Here is a 6,172-nt window from a genome sequence, read left to right as displayed (position 1 = left end):
AACATCCAGCCTGAAGTGATATTTTTTGTACCTGAATTGTAATCTTCTGATAGCAGGATTACTAATGAAATAGCTTAGCAGCACAATGGTGGTATATTTTACATTCTTGCATCTTGCCCAGTTATCTCTATGTGAATGAAATGAATACATAGAAATTATCCTGACAGTGGGCTACCTGAACGCAAAGCAAATATGAAAAAAATTATATTATGGTCAAAAAATAAAAAGCAAGAAGTCCTTTTTAACTCCAAAGAGTTATTCTTAAAGGAAAATTAAAAAATATCTCTAAAGATACAATTTTAAAAGAAAGCAGTGTACTATTATGAATTCAGAAAACTACAAGCCTTTGCTTTCTCTAATGAATTGTACTGCGGGAGTACGGGGACCCTTTCAGACTGCCTGCTGAGGCTTTTTTCTGCCCCCAGATTGTCACGTCAAAGAAGTTCAGTACATGCGGTCTAGGAAATCTAATACTTTAAAGCACCTGATTGCAGACTTTTTAGAAAAAAGCGAAGGGTGGCAAAGCAGCAATGGTTATGCAATATCTAATAATACAGGGACTGAGAACATATGTAGTTCTGACAGCTGCAATATGATTTGAGAACATGTAAACCAATTTCAGATATACCTCTGTGGAGCTGATTCGACAACGAAAAGTGACTGTACATTGCCTTGGCCCAAACTAAAAGTTCCTTGAAAACTCTGTCTGTACAAGGAGGAGTTTATTCAAACTATGCAGTCTCACCAATGGTTTATAAATAAAATGCAAGTCAATCTTCTTGATTCCTGCACCCGATGTTATGTACATCCAAATTTTTTGGACCCACCTCAGTACCAGAAGCCACAGATAATCTGTGCAAAATATCACAGCAGGGTTTCAAACTAATTCTTCATAGCTGTAAATACTGCATTTTATGAAAAGGGGTGAAAAGTTGGGATGTTTAGGTAAATTGTCCTCCTGCAATGGACTTTCCTTGGTTTGCTGTCTTTGATAGGTGAGTCCTTTCACTGGCCTAAACCAGTATGGGCTGATGGTTTTCAGATTGTATTTCACACAAACTAAGGGTCTGGCATTATGGAAAATTCCAAACTGGTATTCAATTTGATGCAGCATTTAACAAAAGACACCAAATTGATACACTAGGGTGTTTGGCAATATGAATTAAGGCTTCAGTGTGGATTTGCCAGCTCTTCAAAACACATATGAAAATTCGCTTCTATTTAAACAAGAAGGTGTCAGTTGTCGCAGAAGTGGGAAGGGAATCTTGAATATTGTACAGTTAAAATTCTGCATAAATCTTTGAAATTTATCCAGTTTTAACAAAAAAAGCCTCAACAAAGCTGACTAAAAGTCAATTCTGAGTAAATAATAGTAGGTTTTAACACTTGCTTCCTTTTCTTAGGGTAATGTAAATTGAAACAGAATCACACACTTGGCAAGAATTATGCTGCGCTTAAGTGTGTGAAATGACAGATTCATCTGAGGTAATTACATTTCACAAATGTGCTGCATTTCCTGGGAGAATCACTGATCTTGTTTAATGACATTGTTCAACTGGCAAGTGGTAAAAGTGATTGTATTCCTTCTATCAAAACAACTGTATAGCCCAAATCTGTACGATCATGACAGTGCATAAAAAATATGGTGTTTCTATTTTTTCAAAGTTTTGAAAAGGACTCACATGTTTATATTTCCTCATATTAGGCAGAATATTTTTTTATTTTCCCTTTTGTTTTTGAAACTATACGAAGTAGAAAGAAAATCTATACAAAGTAAAAAGAAAGGAGAATGCAACCATAGCAGAAGAACAAAATATACTTCAATAGCAAACAAAAATAATGTCATACCCTTAGAATATGAAAACATAAGCTCCAATTGTAGGGATGGGAGCTTAGTCCAAAAGCTGTACAGCTGGAAAAGACTTTCCAATTTTAGTAAGTAAACAAATAGATCCACAAGAAAAGTCTATGTTAGTGCGAAGTGGTTTAGCTCCTACCTCTTAGGGTTCAAGCAGTTATTTAATGACCTAATCGAGATTCTTTGATTTTCTAGACATTTAGTGGCAATGTTCATGAAGAGTTTCATGCTAGCACTAAATTCTGAGTATGTCTATAGGCATCCCAAGCAATATAAAAATGTGAGGACACAGATAGATTGTAAGTAAGTCTTCCCCAAATTTTAGACATGTTCTGTAAACTGAAGACAGTTGTAGAACTGTAAGATTATTCAGGTTTGAATGGACTTTTGGAGACCATCTGCTTCTCCTTCTTCTTCAAAGCAGACCTAATTTTGAAGATATAGCCAAATTTGAGATTAGATGAGGTTGCTTAGGACCTTTTCCAGCTGAATTTTGAATTTGCCCAAGGATAGAAATTCCAGAACTTCTTTGGGCCCTTGTTCCCATTTTCTCTTTGGAATTTAAAGACATATTTATTCATCTATGAAATACAAATAGAAAAAGAAGCACCATTACTAAAGCAATCACTGTATCACATGGCAGGCTCAAGTTCAGTCCTGTCCTCCACTGAAAGGAAGTCTTCCAAGAATAACACCATCTACAGAATACTATATGGTGCTGGAGGGAAGGGAGGCAGTGTGCTGGGAAAATACAAACATTAGAAGCGGCTTTGTTTCAAACATGTCTGTTGAAGCTGTTCCTCTTTATGTGGAATAAATAATTGTCACAGAAACAGAGAGTCTGGAGATAGAGAAGAACCTTTCTCTTTCTCGTAGTAGGTTTGATATGCCTTTGTTCAGAAAAAGAAATTTAAATATTCTTAAATTTTATAACTTTGTATAAAGATAGCTGTATTTAAGGCTCCTTATACCATATTTTATTCTTAATAGACATTTTTGATCAGTTCTAGAAGAAAGGGCTGAAAGGGCAACTTAAGTGATAGGAGAAATAGGTTTCATTTTAAACTGGCAAAGGTGGAACTCTACTTGGTAACTTTTACTGCTGAACTTGGGTAAAAGATACTTCACAGCGGAGAAGTTAATACCTCTTTATCTGGCTGAACTCCACCAGTTGTTCCTTAAAACCACCAAATAGGTTTGGCAGGAAAGAAGAGTAAACATATGTCTAGTTTATGTCTTCCATTAAGATGTAGAGGTGAGGTAGGTCCTAAGTGCTGAACAGTCATGACATTAAAATAACTTAACACTAAGATCCATTTTGCAGCTACCTTGAAAAATTGCTGGGGATCCCTATGAAAAAGTGGTTGTGTATCACTGAGGCAGCAACTGAGCTTTGAGGATCTGGAAGCTCCTAGCTTGTTCAATAAGTTTATAATGTGCTCTCATTCTAACTAAAAATAAGTGACACTCCTCTTTTTGACACTGAATAAAAGATTAAAGACAATCCTAGAATATATCACTGTGGAAATATCAAGGCAATATTAGCTATGGATAGGCAGCTACATTTGTGTTTGATTTGGGGTCTACATGCCATCATCAAATTGCAAAAAGGATACTCACAAGCTTCAAATGCTTAAGGAAAACAATAAAAATGACCTAAGGTGTTAAAACTAGTTTTTCAGTAACAGTACAGAAGTTTAGCCAAATCATCAAAAGAAAACTAATCTAGTGATCTTATTCCTGTGTGGAGAAGAACTTCATGATAGTAAACAGGTCTGTATTTCATCAGAAGGAAAGTCTTAACGGACACTGAAGTTAAATTAATTCATAACAGAAATAAGGTGCAATATTTTTAACAATGAGGATAATGAATAATTAAAATAACCTCTCTAGGAATGATGAATTTTCAGTTACTCTAGGTCTTTAAATTAAGATTACATAATTTTTATTTTAAGTATGCAATTACTCATGTGGAAGTTACAGATTTCACAAAAAATTACAGCACAATGTCCTTTGCTGATTCTGTAAGGAAGGAGAGGCTATATAAATAGATTTAGCATCTCTTGTTTTCAAATAAACTGTTCTATTAATCTAACTGAGTATTTGTCACGGTCCACTCAGTGGACTCATGGTGGTTTGTTAACTATGATCTCGAAGTGCAAAAATCAAGGCGACCACGCCAAGGGGTTATGCTTCAATCAAACAGCACAATTTTATTGTTTGCCCGTAAAGCGGTGTGCCATAGAAAGACAGAAAGTGAATAAAAGGAAAAGTAAAAAGAAAAGGAAAGAGGATTGTAGCTACCACCACGGGTCCAAGGCATCCCTGTGGTCCCAGGTCCAGGCAGCGTCCCGCCGGTCCTTCCGATTGTCGTGATCCCTGGTGGGGAAGATCTCCAGAGTTCAGTTGCTAAGAAGGCATCTTTTTATGCCAAGCAACACACCTTGCTCCTCCTCTGGTCCATGGACTTCTGCCAGTCTCCGCCCTCTCGAGCCAGGTTAGCTTGCCCCAGAAGTGGGTAGCTTCAGACCAGGAGGCATGTTCTCGTATTGTTTTCTGGTTCGTTGTTATGAGCACAGTTGTGATCCATCTTCTGGACAGCTGTTATGCAGCCTTATTCAATCCCAGGTGGCAGGGAATGGCATAGTACTCCTCGTACCGTTCAGTTCTCCTTCCCAGGGTGAGCCCCAGGTTGCAGGGAACGGCATCGTACTCCTCGTACCGTGCAGTTCTCTTTCCCAGGGTCTTTGTGTCTTGGTGTCCATGAGGACCACATTCCTTCTCCAGGTCTCTGTTGGCAATGTTGAGACAATATTGTTCCCTCTAGACTAACTCTTACAGTATTCAACCAAAAAAAATAGAGAAACATGTATGTCTGATCCATATTTTTTGGTTGACTCAAATGCTGCGATCGAACAGTGAAGATGTCAAAGAGAAGGTGAGGTGAATTAAGAAAGCAAAGAACTAACAATTCACTGGCTGAATGGTGCAAATGGCTTTCCAAGTAACCTCTACAACTAAAAGTCAGTTTTCTTTGTATTAATTTCCTATGTTACTATGGGCCCACTGAATCTTCCCCTCCACAGTCCTTTCATATTACTGAAGTTTAAATAATTTGTAACCTGGTAACTATTTATGTATTTATTTTTTTAATAATGTCATTTGCCATTAATTATATAATATTAGACCAAAAGCTAATCACTGAAACAGTGACCAGTCAAAAGATTACCTAGCTTGTCACTGGTGGTAGTTCTAGGAGCAAAACAGAGGTTTAGTCATTCCCAGATTAGGTTCTCTCCAAAGTTCAAAGGAGCAGACATAAGTCAAAATACTCTTTATTGCATCCTCTGGATTCAGACAGAAGAAACCCAAGAGAGAAAAACACTTATCAAACTCCTGCTTAGCACAAGTGCTAAGTTTAACTCCATGAACTAAACATAATTTTAAAATATGAAGGAACAAGTACAATCCATCAAGGGCATCTAATGACATAGCAGCTGATCACTCAAAGTTGTAATCAGAATATTCACCTACAGGAAATCACAAATAACTCATATCTACTTATCACTCTATCATTATAATATATTCTCAAACACTTTTTTTTAAAAAAAAAGAGAATAGTAATCTTCGAAGAACCAAGGTACAGTTTATAAAAATTAGGCCTATATAATTCCTAAAATAATTTTGTAAGATTTTTAATATACATAATTCTGAGTAGGAAATGGAACAGCAATACTTGATCTGAGATACGTAACAGGTGATAAGCATACTTCATATGATTCTAGTCCTTTAGAAAGCTGTAACTAAAGTGATTAGAGATAGTTTCAAGTATGTGAGAAATTAAGACTAGGATGCTCTCCAAACTATGTTATGAGTTTTATAGTATGATTAGAAAGTACATGAAGGAATTTCAGTCAGTATTTGGTGATTTTTCTGCTCATTCAATGACCAATATCTGCTGCTGCCTATGAAGTTGCTGTCCAAGATATATTTTGCTATTTCCTCTACCTTCATGGAAGCATCTAGTATTGCATTTGTAAACACTTCTCATTTCCTTCAATTAGAGGTATTTTTATCATTATACTGATAATTATACCGATACAGAAGCTCTTGTTTTTGCATAGCTGAACGTTACCGTAGCATACGTAATGAATCATTAAACTAGTATTACAAAAAGAATTATTTATACTAATTAATTTCAAAATCGACCACATTGCTCTTTATCTCATCACCTGTGAGTCTTAAGGAGCAGGAGAAATGCTTTTCCACACTGTAGCTGATCATTTACGGTCCATATATCCCAATTCTCCAAAT

This window comes from Falco rusticolus, chromosome Z, assembly GCF_015220075.1.
Source record: "Falco rusticolus isolate bFalRus1 chromosome Z, bFalRus1.pri, whole genome shotgun sequence".
NCBI lineage: Eukaryota > Metazoa > Chordata > Aves > Falconiformes > Falconidae > Falco > Falco rusticolus.
Note: the sequence above shows the minus strand (reverse complement) of the source record.